Source organism: Lipotes vexillifer, unplaced genomic scaffold, assembly GCF_000442215.2.
Source record: "Lipotes vexillifer unplaced genomic scaffold, Lipotes_vexillifer_v1.1 scaffold742, whole genome shotgun sequence".
Classification (NCBI taxonomy): Eukaryota; Metazoa; Chordata; class Mammalia; order Artiodactyla; family Lipotidae; genus Lipotes; species Lipotes vexillifer.
In genome coordinates this window covers 1,599,105-1,618,741 of record NW_006775459.1, presented here as the reverse complement: position 1 = coordinate 1,618,741, position 19,637 = coordinate 1,599,105, and the positions used below count along the sequence as shown (strand labels likewise).

The window sequence follows — 19,637 nt, the reverse complement described above, 5'->3', positions numbered from 1 at the left end:
AGAAACTGGAGGTCAGCGTGATGGGGGAGCTGTAAAAGGTGAAGTGAGGAGGAGTGCTTGGGTACACACAGGATCCTGGAGCTTTCCCTGCCTGCCTGGCTGCTTCCCACTCTCACCCTCCTCCTTCCAGGGCTGGGGGTTCTACCCACCCATTGGTCAAGACAGCTGACAGGTCTGACCTCTTAAGTGCCATATTTATTTTTCCTTAATTTCTTCTGGGAACCTTCATGTGGGGATGGAGGCAGGGAGAGGTCACAAACATTTACTCTGTGTGTGCTTGAGTCCAGGCTGGGTTTGCCCCATCCAGTGAGGACCAGGGATGAGAGAAAGGACTGCTCCCTCATTGTGGGGAAGGAAGTCCATGTCCCACAACCCCAGGGCTGCAGAAGACATGGAAAATACCCTTGAGAAGTTCTTGGCTGACAAATGCCTATGAAGCCTGGAGGCAACTTCGTTTGCCCCTTACTGGTCACCACCAGCATTTCATAGGGACAGATCAGCAAGGTGTGAGCTTCCATTCTCACTCCCCATGGGCTGAAGTCTGAGAAGTATAGTAAGCTCAGGGTGGTCCTGCCATAGGCAGAGAGAGAACAATTAGACTTTCCATGGTGTAAGGAAGTATGAAAGGGTGTCCAGTCCAGTAGGGACTGGTTCTCTCTGGATAGGCAATGACTTTTCCATCTCTTCTTTCAAGACCATCTTTCCCAAGTTGGACATCACCTTACTGAGTTTCTCTCTCTGATGCTTCCTTGAGTGCCATTTCTTCTCTGGAGTCACCATCGCCCTCCTCTTCCTTTTCTTCGTCTGCCTCCCTGTGAGATGCCTTTTTTAAAAAGAAAAACAAAAAACCCCACTTTATTTATTTATTAATTAAAAAATTTATTTATTTATTTATTTTTGGCTGCATTGGGTCTTTGTTGCTGCACGGGCTTTCTCTAGTTGGGGTGAGCGGGCGCTACTCTTCGCTGTGGTGTGCGTGCTTCTCTTTGTGGTGGCTTCTCTTGTGGAGCACAGGCTCTAGGCGTGTGGGCTTCAGTAGTTGTGGTGCATGGTCTTAGTAGTTGTGGCTTGCAGGCTGTAGAGTGCAGTCTCAGTAGTTGTGGCGCACAGGCTTAGTTGCTCCATGGCATGTGGGATCTTCCCAGAACAGGGATCGAACCTGCATCCCCTGCATTGGCAGGTGGATTCTTAACCACTGCACCACTAGGGAAGTCCCTGAGATGCCTTCTGCTTCCTCCATTCTGTCTCCACAATGAAGAGTCATGGGAGGCAGACCAGTAGTCAGTTTCGATCTTGGCCATCTGGTTGGAGTCAGGAGGCTGGGATACAGGCAACTTGGATGACTCAGTGATGAGTTCCTCAATGAAAGCCTTGCTCTCAGGGCTGCCTCCCATGAACTCTCTCTGTAGATGAGTAACTTCTTGTAGATGTTGGAATCTGGGCAGGTGGTCTGGGGATGATGGAAATGGTAGAGGCTGGTTCTTGGGGCTAAAATCTGAGAGTTGGTTCCAGGAAACCAGCTCTCTGCCCACACCTCCAGGGTGATGGAGATGGTAGTGGGGTGTAGATTTGAGTGACAGTGAGCTCCTGGCTTCTGGGCAGCTCCACGTGTTCCATGAGGGAAGGTAAAGTAGGGCTTGTAGATTGTGAGGTTAGGCCGCCCCATGTCCAAGATGGCCTTGTCCTGGGGGATGGCGGCCAAGTCTTTGTGCCCAGCATGTGATTGTCCATTGATTTGTGTGCTAGTTTGTGTGCTAGCTCTATATTTCCAGCTGCCATTAAAATAAATGCACAAAATGTTTATTTGTGTACCATATAAAATAAACCACATTATCCTCAGCAGTTTGAGAGAGATTAAAATTTCTGGAAATTACTTTTAAAGGACTATAATACCAGCCATGACTAGATAAGTTTAAAGCAACTGTTTTTGAATTGAATGTAAATTCCCATAAAATAGGCTGTCTGTGGGGTTTTGTAAACTAGGTGCCATGTAGTAAGAACAATGAATGGTAAATTTGATTATATAACATTAACAGTATTATATAGGCAGTTTAGTCCCAAATAGATGAACACTTATGTATTTATAAATAAATTTAACATAATATATATTAATATAATTTTCTGAGTTAACAAACATACACTACAATTAAAATTTTTAAAGGATGGTTATATAAACATGAATAGATAGATTTATAAGCGGTTTTCCCCACAATTCAGTTGATAGTCTTGAGCAATCCTTAGTGCTTATACTCCATTGGGTCAAGTCTGTGACTCAGCATCAGAATTTGACTGCTTAGATGAATCAATGATTTTATATTTTTTAAAGATTCCATCTTTTACCTTGATCTCTGAGATGACATTGTTTATTTTATTACCTCCCCTCCACAATTTCCAGTTATTTGGATACTTTTATTTTAGTTGTGTCATAGTGGTAGCAGAGCAAAACAGTGGATCATGAAATCAAGAGAACAGCTGAAAGGCCAGTACAAGCAGATTTAGGTCAAATTAGTGGTATTCAATAAGGTTAAACATTGATGTATTTTCTAGGAAAGCTATAGTTAAAAACAAAAGCAAAACTTGGATAGCTGAATTGGCAAAGAGATACTTTGCAGACCACTGACTCAGTATTACATTACCTCCCAGTTGTTTACTTAAGGACAAACAGGGCTCCTTCAGTTTTTGCTTATGAAGACAAAGGGGAAACCTTCTGTTTTAAGTAGGGTGTGGCTTATAGAAGCATCTTATTAAAATGACATTCTCCCTGTGGGCATATATATTAAGAAACAGTTCACCCAGCCTAAAATCTATTACTCCTATGGCAGAGAAATTCTGAGTTAAGCATAATTCTCAGAGGTAGTTAGCATTCCACTGAAGGTTACTGCTCCCATCCAAGAGAGGAGTTACCCAATTTAATCGACTCTCTGAGTAAACAACTTAGATTATAAACAGTGCAATTATTAAGTATAATCGTTAAGACACTGTGTTTTAACTAGATAATTCACAGAATAATCAGTGGTTAGCCAGAGAGTTCTGATTGTTTAATACTTAGTTTAACTTTTTTTCAGAAGTAAACACAAAACAAGTTTGAATATTAACCTATTTCCATGATTCTAGACCCTCCCCCCCTCGTATGTTCTGCACATTGCAGTCAGTTTTCTTTCTCAAGGAAAAACTTAGGTCTCTCTCCTGCTTAAAATATTCATCTGTTCTTCTGTGTTCTCTTGATAGAATTCAAACATGTGTACATGGCTTAAAGCACCCTTGATCTGACCCCTCTTTACTTCTCTAGCCTCATCTTTTATCTCTGTACTGCTCAATCTACTTCCCCTTTCTTCCACTTTAATTCTATACTGTGGTCATTCTGGATTTCTTTAGTTCTTGAAACATGATATAATTTCCCACCACTGGGCATTAATATAGACTGTTGCCTCTGTTGGGAACTTTATTCTCTTCCTTTTTGCCTAAGTTGTTTCATCGTTTATGTTTCAATACAGATTCCAATTCCACTGGACATCTTCCCTTGACTCACTAAGACTGGGTTAGTATTCTTTCTGCATAGTCCCATAATGCTCTGTTTTATACCTATCATAGTTCTCTCCATGCTGAACTTGCTGGCTTATTTAATACTGTGTCTATTTTCCACACTGTTGTATTCCTAGAGGCTAGGTGCTGGGCAGGTAGTAGTTGCTCAAAAGATGTTTATTGAATTACTGCATAATTAAACTCTTAGTTGATGCAAAGGTGTTTCTCAGTCTCTTAGTTAATACATAAATAATTCTCACACCTTAGAAATTTGATCCACTACCATCAGAAGCAATGGCTTACTTTGTAGTGGTTTTAATGGCAAATGGCAGATATAGGAAGATTTCCATTGCATGAGGTATGTGTTGGGGACTGTATTTAGTTTGAAAAGTTCCCAGGTAACTGTGTTATGTTCTCCTGCTGCAATATGACTTCTGGGTTAGAATCAGTAATTTAAGCATAGAAATTCTAGCTCTTCCTAAATCAGCTACGAGTTTTAATACAATTTGAAAGTCCTTAACACCAAGACATTGGGGAGGAAAAAAGAAGACCTTATAATTAAGATGTTACAAAAAAAAAAAAGAAAAGAAAAAAAGGAGAAGGAAATGGCTAACCAATTACTTGTGCCTCCATTTTCCCAGCCTAGTTTTAATAGCATCATTTCTCACCTGGGAATTATTTTACTTACCATTAATGTGAGACCTGAGGGTACTACTGTTAATGGCTCCTTCAAGAACCTGTACTAGACCCCTGCTAAAATTTCTGTTTAATGGGTATATGGAGGCGTTTATTAGGTCCCAGTGTTCACCCAGATAGCATGAATTTTAAACTATGGGTGTAAATCTTACCAGTAAGCAGCTACAGTCTCTTTTTCTAGCTACAGTCCATTAAAAGATTTGGCCAATGTATTTATATTAAAAAAGAAATAAGTTATGGGTATTAGTAAGTTGTTTAGAAATAAAAGAAACCAAATTGTGGTTTTTGGACTCATCAGCTTTTAGGAATAATATAGAAGAGAGCTTCAGATTTCTCTTACATCAATCTTAATTCTGGACAGGATTTCCTAAAGTATTCAGGGAAGCACATGGGGAAAATGTTATTTTTGTTTTTGTTTTTTTTTTGCATTGGAATTTGAATCCTTTTAATTTTTTTAATTGAAGTATAGTTTATTTACAATGTTGTGTTAATTTCTTCTGTACAGCAGAGTGACTCAGTTATACATATATATGTGTGTGTGTGTGTATATATATGCACACACACACATTCTTGTTTATTCTTTTCCATTATGGTTTATCCCAGGACATTGAATATAATTCCCTGTGCTATACAGTAGCACCTTGTTGTCCATCTATTCTATATATAATAGTTTGCATCTACTAACCACAAACTCCCAATCCATCCCTCCCTCACCACCCCTCCCCCTTGGCAACTGCAAGTCTGTTCTCAATGTCTGTGAGTCTGTTTGTGCTTCATAGATAGGTTCATTTGTGTCATATTTTAGATTCCACATATAAGTGGTATCATATGGTATTTGTCTTTCTCTTTCTGACTTGCTTCACTTAGTATGATAATCTCTAGTTGCATCCATGTTGCTACAGATGGCATTATTTTGTTCTTTTTTATGGCTGAGTAGTATGTACACATCTTCTTTATCTATTCATTTGTCAATGAACATTTAGGTTGTTTCCATGTCTTGGCCATGGTGAATAGTGCTGCTATGAACATAGGGGTGCATGTATATTTTTGAATTACGGTTTTGCCCAGATAATTGCTGGATCACCTGGTAATTCTATTTTTAGTTTTCTGAGGAATCTCCATACTGTTTTCCATAATGGCTGCACCAACTTACATTCCCACCAGTAGCATAAGAGGGTTCCCTTTTCTCCACACCCTCTCCAGCATTCGTTATTTGTAGACTTTTTAATGATGGCCATTCTGACTTGTGTAAGGTGGTACCTCACTGTAATTTTAATTTTCATTTCTCTAATAATTAGTGATGTTGAGCACCTTTTCATGTACATATTGATCATCCATATGTCTTCTTTGGAGAAATGTCTATTTAGGTCTTCTGCACATTTTTTGATTGGGTTTTTTGTTGTTGTTGTTGAGTTGTATGAGCTGTTTGTATACTTTGGAAATTAAACCCTTGTTGGTCACATCATATGCAAATATTTTCTCTTGTTCCATAGGTTGTCTTTTCATTTTGTTTATGGCTTCCTTTGCTATGCAAAAGCTTGTAAGTTTGATTAGGTCCCATTTGTTGATTTTTGTTTTTATTTCTGTTGCCTTGGGAGACTGACCTAAGAAAACATTTGTATGATTTATATCAGAGAATGTGTTGCCTATGTTCCCTTCTAGGAGTTTTATGGTGTCTTATAATTAATTCTTTAAGCCATTTTGAATTTACTTTTGTACATGGTGTGAGGGTGTGTTCTAACTTCATTGATTTACATGCAGCTGTCCAACTTTTCCAGCACCATTTACTAAAGAGATTGTCTTTTCCCCATTTTATATTGCCTCCTTTGTCGAAGAATAATTGACCATAGGTATGTTGGTTTACTTCTGGGCTCTCTCTTCTGTTCCATTGATCCGTATATCTGTTTATGGCCAATACCATACTGCTTTGACTACTGTAGCTTTGTAGTATTGTCTAAAGTCTGGAAGGGTTATGCATCCTGCTTTGTTCTTTTTCCTCAGAATTGCTTTGGCAATTCTGGGTCTTTTATGGTTCCATATAAATGTTAGTATTATTTGTTCTAGTTCTGTGAAAAATGTCATGGGTAATTTGATAGGGGTCACATTAAATCTGTATATTCCTTTGGGAAGTATGGCCATTTTAATAATATTAAGTTTTCCAATCCAAGAGTATGGGTTACCTTTCCATTTCTTTGAATATCTTTAATTTCCTTTATTAACACATTATTGACTGGAGACATATTAGTATGTCTTTTGTTACCCAGACGTTATTGACTGGAGATGTTATCAATACATTTATAGAAAGTGCTACAATTAACATCACTGTGAGAAGTTGTTAGAGCTTACAATTGATCAAGGGTTCATTATACAACTTATGATTGTCATTATCATTCGTATTCTGCTCCATTAGGTTTTTGTTCCAACCTTGTGTATGTTATAAATGAAAAATCTTCAAAATTGACACATTGCAAAATTTTGAGTGAAGAAAAATTTTTCGGTGAATTTTATGCAGATACTTTCTCTCATTATCTGAGCGACACATATACTAGTGTCTCAGAAGGTGATAGTTCTTCAGAACATAATTCTGATTCAGACGATGTGACTGTTAGACCAATAAAAAGACAAAAACTTTAGTGATTGATTCTGATATGGAAAGTGAAAATGAAACTCACAGTGCTGGAGAATGCTCCTTTGCTTCTACAGAAGAGTGGATTGAAGACAACATTTCACAAAAATTAGAAGACTTTGCAGGTGTGTCAGGCGTAATTATTGAATGTAATAACCAACAGAGTGTTAGTGAAATAACAGAATTAATTTTTGGCTGGCCAAAATAAAAATCTCCAGCCACAGGCATTAGTTTCTGCAAAAATCCCCTGGGCAATAATGAGTTAATGTTTTATAGTTCTCAGCATATAAGTCTTTCACCTCTTTGGTCAGGTTTATTCCTAAGTATTTTATTTTATTTTATTTTTTGGTGTGGTTTTAAAAGGTATTTTTTTTTTACATTCCCTTTCTAATATTTCATTGTTAGTGTAATGAAATGCAACTGATTTCTGTGTGTTAAGCTTGTATCCTGCTACCTTGCTGAATTCATTTATCAGTTCTAGTAGTTTTTGTGTGGAGTCTTTAGGGTTTTCTATATATAGTATCATGTCATGTGCATATAATGACAATTTTACCTTTTCCCTTCCAATTTGGGTACCTTTTATTTCTTTTTCTTGTCTGATTGCTGTGGCTAAGACTTCCAATACTATGTTGAAGAGAAGTGAGAATGAGCATCCTTGTTTTATTCCAGATTTTAGCAGAAAGGCTTTCAGTTTTTCACATTGAGTATTATATTGGTTGTGGTCTTGTCATAAATAGCTTTTATTAAGTTGAGATATGCTCCCTCTATACCTACATTGGTAAGAGTTTTTTTTTTAATCATGAATGGATGTTGAATTTTGTCAAGTGCTTTTTCTACATCTGTTGAGATGATCATGTGGTTTTGTCTTTTCTTTTGTTGATGTGGTGTATCACATTGATTGATTTGCGTATCTTCTATGAAGATAATTTTATTATATCTATTTTAATATTACTTAAAATATTCTCTTTTCCCAAAAAGGCCTTACCTTTTACCTCTGTTGAAATTCTTCCATTTGTCTGAGATGTGTCTCAATATTATCTTCAAATTTTGAAAGCATAATTTTTAATTAAAAATTTTTATTGCTCCAATTATTTTGTATCTCTAGTATGGCAATTAAATCTTCATATATTATATTTGTGCTTTTCTGAAGATGTAGTTTCCACTCACAGAATAGGATTTTTGATGATATGGACTAATGTCTTATTTATTAGTTTACACTGTATAATTCATAGCAAAACATCTTGAATAGAGCAAAGAGTTTTTGAATTACTGAGCTATTTTCAGAAAAAACTCAATTATAGTCTTACTTATATTGAAGAAAAAAGGAAGGAAAGATAATGTTTATAAAGTAGCTTAAAATTCTGAGGGGAAATTTCAAAGATATTTTGCAAGTTTTTATTTCACCTGCCAAATAGTGTTTATGTATATATTTTAAAATTTAAAAAATTCAAGTGTAAAGCATTGGAAATGGGGATTTTTTTAAACTACTGTTTTATTCCACATCATTGTTTTGTTTCATCTTATAGTAATTAATATATGTTAGTGATCTTATTAGATCACACGTGCAGGAGTCATAGTAAATGTAATTTTGAAGCTAGCCTGAGTAAGAGATTTGGAACTGATATATGCCCAAAGAAGTTTCGTGATTTTCTGTAACTTGCAAATATCTGAAATCTTTTCAGCTGATCCATTTGAGAATTTAAGACCAGAAAGTTTAGATAAGCATTTAGGAATTATGACTCTGTTTTCTCAAATGTGGCAGGTGTGCAACACTTTATTTTGGCTTTCATACAGAATCTTAATCCATGAGGGAAGTATGCCACTTTATCCGTCTCAGTCATTAGTTCTACTGACACCACTAAATTCCGAGATCCAAATGCAATCACGGATAGCACACACCTGTTTAATATTTAACAGCTCTTGTCATGGTGGTCATTTAAAAATAGTGTGGTTCTAAATGCATCCCTATTTCCTGGGCAAGGCATTGTCAGGTTGGCAGATTTCCCCACTGAGACACTTGTCCGCCACTGCTTCTGTGTCCATCATGTCCTTTCATTCCTCCATTAGCAAGCAGTCATTCAGCTGTGAGTTCCCTGTTGCCTCAGCTGGACCCTTAAAGCTCTCCAAACTTATAGTACTCAGATGCTCCAGGGCTGACTCTTTTTATTTCTTTTTTTCCCAAGAATGGCCAAGTAGATATGTGTTACACTTGGGTTTACGAAGGAGTCAAAGCAAAACAGCCTGCTCCGCAGTTAAAAACAGGGAAGTCTCACAATGAGTTGTCCCAACTCTCTGAGCTGGGGATAAGCCGGGCTGATTTATTGATATTTTGAAAGATTTTTTTGCTCAGATCTCATTACAGTGCCTTAGATGCTGCCCCAATGTCCTCTGGTGTGAATAGCAGAGTAAACTACAGCCCAGGGAAAGGGTTGAGTACAGCTTTCCAGAGGGATCAGACCTTTTTCTTTATTATCAACAGCAACAACAATAACAGCAACCACCACCACAAAAAGAAAAAGATATTTTCTATTTTTTACTTATATCCACATTTCCTGTCTAGTCAGGTCACAGATTTGCCTAGAGAATACCATTAAAATCCTTTCAAACCAGTTTTTGATGTTACTCATGTCATTATGCTGTAATGTCAGAGATGTGATCATGGATATTTTTAAAATGTAGTTGTATTGTAATTTAAGACAATGTGTGCCTGCAGCATTCATCATTTAAGAAAATGGTGTTTTTCTCTTTCAGACCCCAATTTCCCCTCATTATTAGGGAGCTGAATTCTAAATCAAATATTGTGGAGAAGAGATGTGCAAACTGAATAAAACATTTCCAGAAGAGCCTGAATAACGGTTCTGAATAAAGGGAAATGAAATGTTCTTGAATTGTAATTGGAAAAATTCAAGTGGGTGTACCCAGGAGCACATCTACTAAGAAGAGGTTAGTTATTATTACTCTTAGTGCTATTTAACATTTATGGGGCCCCAATAGTATTTTTAGTTCTGAATTGAACACAAGTGGTCTAAGTGATCTCCCATCCAAATTATCCATGTGGAGATTCACCTGTAATCATTCTCCTTGCAGAGAGAGACAGCACTGATAAACAACCCAGAACACGTGGACTGTTAATGCAGAATAAAGTGATTAGACAAATATGGCCTTTGAAAATATCATTTGATACTTTCTTCTCTTACCTGATTTCTCCATTGCTGGGCATTCAGAAGTTAGTGGACACATCTGTTGGACTCATACAAGGCTGCTGAGAAGTTGAAGAAGGAAGTAAAGGTAGATTGAGGAGGACTGAAGATTAGGGTCAATCTCTGACCTCAAGGATTTTATCCTTCACAGATAAGTAATGGAATGTCTTTTCTTCTTTGTCTCATATCAGTAATACAGAAAAAATAGTGAATGCTACTTTTGAGAAACTGTCTCTGATACTTAATTCTGAAAAACCATAGTAGAAAAATTTTTGGAGTAATGAATGTTATTGTCCAGAGGAAATTAAAAATAAGAGAGTGTAATCTTATGATAATTAAATGTTAGAATTGAGAAAGGTAGATATGTGAATCATGACAGAATCTATAAGAATGAATTCATGCTTCTATGTCATGGGGCAGTTTGAATTTTAAGCTAAGAAGTAGAAACTTTATTCTCTAGGCACTGGGGAGCTGCTGAAAATTTTTGAGCAGGTGAGTGACGTGCCCGGAATTGCATTTTATGAAGATTAACCTGATGGCATTTTCAGGATTGATTAGCGTGAAGTCTGTATTGTGACAGAACAGATTGTGATAATGCAAGTCTGAAATATGGTGTTGGCAAAGAGAATAGAAAGGAAGAAACTGATTTGAAAGATCCATGACAGTGGAACTTCGGGACTTGATTATTAAATATGGGACCTGAAGTTAGGGAGACATCAGAGATGACTCCAGAAACTTTGAGCCTGAGATGAGAAATCAAGAATGTCCTGACTGTCACTGGTTTATTATTACCTCCTGGATGCTGTGAATCATGTAATCAATTGCATTTCTAAAATCTTGGGTCCAAATCCCAAGTGGATTTGGGATCCACATCTACTTAGTGGACTGCGTCGTCCTGGCATCTATTTTTTGCACAGTGAACCATTTCCAACCATAGGTTTTACATTACTGAAAAGTACAGTGTGTGGCAAAACTAAAGTTGACTAGACCAAGAACGCAGAAAAAAGTTGCATTTAATATACTAAAAAAAATTAAACCTCAGGAAATAAAAATTATAGTAAAAATCCACTTCCACAATAAACAAGATCAGTCTGAGTTAGAAATTTGCTTTAAATTTATTCATCCCATTGAAACCAAACCACTAGTTAAACACACACACTAGAGGTAACTTTTCTCTGGAATCACTTTTAGTTGTTCAGGAAATATTGCTGAAGTGGTGTAATCTGCTGAGGCAGATTCTCCTAGAAGTTTTATATTATGCAAAGTGATTTCTTTTTAAAGTTTTCAAACCAACCCTTACTGACTTGAAATTTAATGTATCTTACACTTAAATTCTTTTTTGCCTTTTTAGTAAGTCTCAGCCAAATGCTTGTATAACTGCTTGGCACGTTCACAAATTATGAAGATCCTGAAGGACATGTATTTATACTTTTCTATCTACATATTGAGAACATGTGGTTTAAACAGATGCCTTATACCTGCAGTATCCCCTAGACTCATTTAAGTGGCCCAGAAAAGTGGGGAAGTAATCATTCCAGTAGACTATTTGCTCATGGGGATTGGAACTATTCTATGTAGAAATATATGCATGCAGTTTAAAAATTTAATGCAAATATATATAACTGCACAATATAAAATAATATATATTTTTCCATTCTGTAGAAAAATAAAAACATGATTGCCAAAGCCACAGATGATAAGACATTACTGTACTAACTGCATTCATTCATGATTTCAGATATTTTCCTGTTTTGAATTTCTCATCTTTATTGAAAACTTTATTTTCTTTTTGTAATTCTTATATATCATTTAGCTGACATTCTCAAACTGTAGAGGTGTCATAGAGGCACATAAAGCCAGAGGATAAATGTCACCATCTTCATGGAAAGCATGAAACTGTTGCTGCGATTTTTTTGGAGAGTTTCCAAAGGTTTAGCATTAAAATAGACATTTACCCTTCCCCTTCCCCATGTCCTCAAGTCCATTCTCTATGTCTGCATCTTTATTCCTGTTCTGCCCCTAGGTTCTTAAGAACCTTTTTTTTTTCTTAGATTCCATATATATGTGTTACCATATGGTATTTGTTTTTCTCTTTCTCACTTACTTCACTCTGTATGATAGTCTCTATGTCCATCCACCTCACTACAAGTAACTCAATTTTGTTTCTTTTTATGGCTGAGTAATATTCCATTGTATATATGTGCCACATCTTCTTTATCCATTCATCTGTCGATGGACATGTAGGTTGCTTCCATGTCCTGGCTATTGTAAATAGAGCTGCAATGAACAGTGAGGTGCATGTATTTCTTCAAATTATAGTTTTCTCCGGATATATGCCCAGGAGTGGGATTGCAGAATCATATGGTGGCAGTACTGGTTTACATTCCCACCAACAGTGTGGGAGAGTTCCTTTTTCTCCACACCTTCTCCAGCATTTATTATTTGTAGACTTTTTGATGATGGCTATTCTGATCGATATTACCTCATTGTAGTTTTGATTTGCATTTCTCTAATAATTAGTGTTACGTAAAATACTGTTAATCACCAATTTAATTTGTGTATTTCCATCTTGGTAGAAAACTGAAATACTCTATTAACTTGGTAAAGTTATTTATATTGAGGTTTAGTCATATCAAAGTAATAAGTTTTAGTGAGAATATAGAGCTAGATTACACAAATACCTCTATTTCATGGTATATGAGCAGAACAGTTGGTAATTCTGAAAAGACAAATGGAAGGTCTTAATCTCTTTAATCTTATGAGATTAAAAATTCCCATTTTAAGTGAATAAAAAATGCAAACATTTCAAGTAGATCATGGTGCAATTCACCATATTAGTTCATTGGCAAAGATTGATAATTGAAATAATATTCAGTTTCCTCAATGGACCTGATTTATTATTTTGAGATTAAATACAAATTAGTTTGAAATAAAAATGCTGCCCTATTCAACTTTGCTCTTCAAATGTCTACAGATGCAGGTAGTATTTTCAATGGAAAGATATGTTTCAGAAATACTCTGAAGGTTGAGGGCAATTCTTTTTTCCTTACTCCTGAGTTTTTTTGTGATATATAATAGAAACATACATAGCCTTCTTATATACTTGATGACACTTAAGCCAATTATCTGTTTTCTTTTAAGCTCCAAACCAGACATGAAGTATAAATAACTTAGGTAAAACTTAAGAGAATAAAACAAACCACAAACAAGGTAGACTTTTTTGTTTTTTTAAATGTATTTATTTATTGTTATTTTTGGCTGCATTGGGTGTTTGTTGCTTCACGTGAGCTTTCTCTAGTTGCGGCGAGCGGGGGCCACTCTTCATTGCAGTGCGCGGGCTTCTCACTGTGGCGGCTTCTCTTGTTGCGGAGCAGGGGCTCCAGGCACGTGGGCTTCAGTAGTTGTGGCACGCAGGCCTAGCAGTTGTGGCTCGCGGGCTCCAGAGCACAGCCTCAGCATTTGTGGTGCACGGGCTTAGCTGCTCCGTGGCATGTGGGATCTTCCCGGACCGGTGCTCGAACCCGTGTCCCCTGCACTGGCAGGCAGACTCCTAGCCACTGCGCCACCAGGGAAGTCCCAAACAAGGTAGACTTTTAAAACAAATTAGGAAATGTGACCCATTGTACTAAGGATAATTCTCCTTATGCAAATCTGTGGGTAGAGATGGTTTTTTCAGTAATTTAGAAATAATGTCCACCCCATTTTAGTCTGAGTTATCTCGGCAAATTGAATCTTGTAGATTTAAATTTTTCCCCTCTATAACATGGAGAGTGATCCTAGGGATTTTCTGGGGACTCCTTATTCAACTTAACCTTAATTTTGTAAGTGTGACAGAGGTGAGAACAAAGACATTTAAAGTCACCACTTACATTTCTCCTAGTCAAAGATCACTGGGAAAAGATGTTTGATTCTTTAAGGTTAAAGTATTTTAAACATTTTAAGACTTTTCTATACATGGAAAGATTTGGAACAGTCCTTCATTCATAGGTGAGTGTGAGAGTATCTGAGGGGCTTCTGGGATTGGGACTCTGAGCATAGTTTCTCAAAATGCTGTGAATAAGCCACTGCTAGGTCATGAGCTAATTTTAGGTGATAGAAGAAAAAATACTTTTTCACTTTAGTAACTGAGGTTTTCTGTTTAAATTGTGGGGTAGAAAAATACAGCTAACAAAATATACCAGAGATTTCAGAAGATAACTGGAGTTAGTGTGAAATATTTGAAACAAAATAGGTAGTGTCTCAGCAAATACCTTTCTTTTTCATGATACATTGACATATATATCTTACAAGGATATGGCCAAAATTATGAAAATATTATACAAGTAAATGAACTTTGGGAAACACTGCCTTTAAAGGGAAAAATTACGTGAATTATATATTTTTCATTCTGTTTGTCTTCTTTCAGTGATGACTGAGCATTTTGTTGCTTTCACCACCAATGAACAAGAGTGAGTGCATTAGATTAATATCTTCCAATTGACAAAACATAAGCAACTTTGTATGTACTGCCTGCTAATATATTTCTTTTGGTTTAAGTAACACAAGAATTGATTTTAAATTGTACATTGTGAAGAAAGTTAATCAGTTTTACATAGGGTTCTTATTCCAGGTTAGAAATTTTGAGTATCCAGAGAGCATGTGTTGGGTAAACCTGCTTACACATTTAGTCTTCCATTTGTACATTTGTTGTACATCCAACAAATATTTATTAGGTTTCTATCATCTCTTTCAGTTAACTATTAAATACTTATTATAATATTCATTTTTTTTTTAAAATTGCTTGCTTGATTTTTGTTAATATCAAGGAAAAGAGAGCTACCCACAATTGTTAGGTAAAATTATCTTGGATTTGGGCTTTTTTTGGTCATAAAGGAATCTAAAGCAGTATTTTTCAAGTTGTGGGTACTGAACCTTCTAAAGAAAAGTCTCCTGAGATACCTTCCAAAATGTAAGTTCTGCAGGAGTGGAGCCCGGTAGTCCGCACTTTTAACAAGTTTTTAGGTGATTTCTGTTTGTACTTAAAAGATTGGGAGCCACTCAAGAAGAGAGTAGGGACTGAGTCAAGAGTTTGTGCAGAATTCCACATGTGAATGGACGTAAAACACACTCTTTAAATTATTAGTAAATATGGGCCTATAATTTGAGGAATAGTGGATTGCTTTTTTCTTCTTTCATCCTCAACTCCCCTCCTTTGCTTCTCCTTTCTCCCTTTTGCTTAAACCCCCTCCTAAAGCAAACACATGTAGGTTTCCAACTTTTAGACCTAAGGCTACTTTGAAACAGATGACTCCTCCACTGTTATATCTTTATATAATCTTGGAGATCACCCAAGTGCAATGTTTTGATTTCATATCATTTTCAAAAACGCTTAAGAAGTGAACAAAACACACTCACAGGCCCTAAATATGGAAGCTGAAAAATAAAGTGCCGTGTTTCACAGAATGCTACAGCTTGAATATCTGACTATGTTTTAAGATATTTTCATTAATTCATGTGATTCATTTTCTGTTGAGCTGATCAAAAATTGTCAGAGCAATTGTTAGTTTTAGAATAATTTTTCTGCTACCTCTATCTGTACACTGGTGAGAAAAAAAAAAGGTTGGGGGGGAGTTAAACACATCTTGTTCTAATGCAGAGATGAATAGCACTGAAAGAGTCCCAGTGTGGCACTTCTGGCATTTGTCAAACAAAGCTGAAAAGCAACATGGGACAAACAAGGAAAAATGGGGGGGAAATGTTCCCATAAATTCAAAATTAAGTTCCTCCTTCAATTTCCTTGAAGCAAATTCCCTGTGGTGAACATCTGGCAGGCCATTAACTTTTGTTACTTTATTTTATTAAAAAATCTTAAGGTGAGAGAAATTTCTCCATTTGGAGACTTGAGTTAGCATTGAGACTGAAGTCTGGGCCATCATGTTGTCATTTGTTGAGTGCCCATGAGCCTACAGAACATATTGCCCTCACAAACTTTACTAAGTTTTACCCCAAAGGTTGCAGTTTTTTGTCCTGAGAGTTTTTTTTTTTTTTTTTTTTTCTTTTAATATATAAATCAGCTGATCATTGGCCTGTATCTTCTGGGGGAAAAGTGACTGCCAGATTCTTTATGCTTTATAGCTTCTTGCTTGCATGTTTTTTACTGTATTATTTTCTACAGGAGCTTGAATGTCAAAACTATTTACATAGAGCTTTTTCAGTGATCCATCAAAAGGATGTGAACTGTTGATTGCACCATTTTCTTTATTTGTACAGCTGCTATAACCTTCAATCTAAATCATTTTCTTACTGTGTCTTCCCTTTCTCTTTTCTTTTTTCTTTTTTCTCCTTTGTGAGCTAACCATCACTTTCTAAAGTAAACGTTTCATATTCCACCATCAAAACTATTTGTGTACATTAACTTCTAAGCCATGAAGTTACTTATTAGTTATTACTTATTAGTTTATTTTTTATGAAAAATTCTGGGTAAATGTTAGAGAAAAGAGTGCAAATGGCTTATTTTTTGTTGAATTTAATGTAATTTATGAACTTGCATCTTTGTTTCTTTGATTGCATGTATACATCTATCTTACATTTCTATCTATCTATAATATATCTATCTTAATTATTTAACATAAGATTTTTTAACCTAAGCAACTTTAAGTTAAAATATTTACTCAGTTTTATGAATGATTCTAATAGATTTTTCAAATTAACACAGATATTCCTGTTTATTATAATTAATTTGCTTCTGAACATTCATACAATAATTACAACAAACTGCTAACAAACTCTGAATGTTTTGCTGAGAAAAACTTTTGAATGTTCTTCTTTTAGTCTTACAAAGCCTTTTTTGATTGTAGGCTTATAATAAAACTTCTGAAACAGTTCCAATGACTTTTTTCCAGTTTATAAACATTTTTTGATGATAATATTATTTTTGAGATGTCAAAGATTAAGTATAAGCAGCTGAATCTTGCATTTTCTCTCTAGATTCTACTATAACTGCTTAGTAAGTTACATTAAAAAAATAGTTGTTATATATTTTTCTTTAATAGTCTCAGCTTAACTAAATATCTACATCTGCATCTATCAATATATAAAATGCTGTGCTGTTTGCAAAGTGAATTTTATAGAATTCTTTTGCATTTGACAATAGCTCTGGAAGTTGAATTAGGGTGGATATGATTATGGAGATGAGAAGTCAAGCAGGAAGGATATGACTTTGAATAAGGAAAACAGGTTCAGACTTAAGGGATTTTTATAAAAGTTAGTGTGAAGAGTAAGTGCAAAGTTCTATGATTCTTAATGTGCACTTCTTTCCAGTATAGTGGGGTTTATTATATTTTTTGAGAATTTTTAATTTCATTGAGCCATTTTTAAACACATATACAAAGTAGGGTATAAAAATTCAGACAGACAATTTTATATGTAAAATTGAGTCCAATAAGTCATTGAGAGAAATATAGAACCCATAAAGAATTTCATATTTGTGTTTTTTTAATCACATAAGTAATACAGAAACACTTTATAAATTATTTCAAAACCCAGAAGTATATGGAATTAAGACTAGGATAGCCTACTTTTACATTCTCAGCAGCAGATTCTATTTCCTTCTGCTGATGTAACAATGCAATTTCCTTATCTATTTACTACTACTTGATTTTTTTCTTTTCTTAAAATGTGTCTTGCAGTTCTTTTCATATGATTCATCTTGTTCTTTTTAATTACTTTAGAGTTTTTTAGAGTTTAATTACTTCAGAGCATAATAGCAATATGATACAATTTATTTACAGTTCCCTCATTGTTGAGCAATTCATCCATATTTTTGCTGTTAAATTGTGCTCATTTGCTTCTTTTTTTGTATGCCTCCATACACAAGTGAGTATTTCTTACAGATATTTCTAGAAACAGAATTAATAGTTCTCCTTTATGCTCACTTTGAGTTTGATACATCCTGCCACAGTGCCTCCCCTATCAATAACATGTAAGTGATCATTTGTCTCCACCAGTGCCAAGTCAGATATAGTCAATTATAATTATTTTCTATAAATTATCACATTATTATTTTCATTTCCATTTCTTTGATTAATAATAGTGCTAATCAGCTTTTCAAATATTTATTTTTCCCCCGGGAATTGCCTATCCCTATGCTTTGACAATTTTTCTATAAATCTTCTTTCTTATTGATACGTAGAAGTACCTTGTATAATCTAGTTGAAATCTAAACATAAAGAAGACGAAAGAGTGAGGTAACTTCACAGTCCCGTGTTCTGCCATCTGCAAAATAGGGACAGTAAGGCACATTTCTCATAGTAAAGGCTGAATAGTTGGTAGTTGTTTTTATTAACTTTCTATGACTATGTATCTGAATCTACAGTGTTCTTTCTAAAGAAGTCTATTAAGACTCTTTATGGAGCACAAGAGTACAAACTAGGGTAGACAAGTTCCCAAGATGTTAATTATATGTATTTCTGTTACCTAACTTGCAGATCCCTAAAGGGAATCTTTAAGAGGGTCTGTGAGTACTTGTCAGATATTAAGTAGAAACTCATTTTCTGATTCATTTAATCAATACTGATAAAGAGAGTTTGCTCAAGTCCCCTCTCCCAGTATCTATCTATCTGATTCAATTGAATTTACTTCTTGTGTTAATAATTTAATCAGATACTTGCTGATCTCTAACGAATTTATTATTTGTAGATATAACTAATATACTTATGAGATTTATGGAAATTCATTTCAAATTTAATTTCATGAAATTCCAACATTAAGTCTATTTTCTTTGACTCTCTTTGAATTTTCAGTTCCATTGTTTATGTATAGGTATATAAGTCTATTTGCATATTTCTTCAAACAGAGAAAGAATATTTAGAGAAATGAAGAAAGATGAAGCCAAATCTGATCAGAAGACATACCTTGTTTTTGAAGAACAGGAATCTAATTCTAGTGTCCAGGCAGACAGATTCTGACAGGTGATTTTTCTTTTATGAAAGACTATGTAAAGACTTTTTTTCCCTTACAACTTTCTTATTATTGTAATTCCCTAAAATTCTTAATAACCTCCAAAGACTCTTGCATGCTTTTATCACCTTGCTCTTTTAATCATCCTTGAAGTTGCTTATCTTATTGCTTTTATATTCTAAAACTTGCTTCCTACCCTTTGATCTGCTTATTGGGGTTTTACCTTTAAGGTTCTTAGAGCTGCCTTTTCTTGCCAGCTGACTCTGTGTGCTCTCAACATGCTTCTTTACACTTACCCTCTGCCTTTTCATCTTTCAGTTTATATCATCTCTCTCATTCCTCTTTTCTTCAGCTGCATTGAGCTCGTTTTATTTTGTGTGCGTAGACAAAAAATGCCCTCATGACATGTCACCGCTAATCTTGTTTTCCATTTCTAGTGTGTATTTTATTAAATTTTTTTCTCATTTATTAACCTACATACTGACACAGTGCTAGGCTTATTTCAAGATTTTTAACTCAGCCAACACCAACTGGCATGTGTTAAACTAGGAGAAAAAAAGAAATCAAACAGAATAAGAATTACTGGAAATCAACTGCACTTTCTGGATGAAGAACTTTGGTAATTGAATTGTTACATAGCCACTAGATGTAGGGAA

The 19,637-nt window shown here is 35.3% G+C and overlaps 1 pseudogene; it reads right to left on the bottom strand.

The window, feature by feature from the left end:
* Positions 1-252: 252 nt before the first annotated feature.
* The window catches only part of LOC103090199 (dematin-like), a 73,172-nt pseudogene continuing 53,787 nt past the window's right edge, over positions 253-19,637 (bottom strand).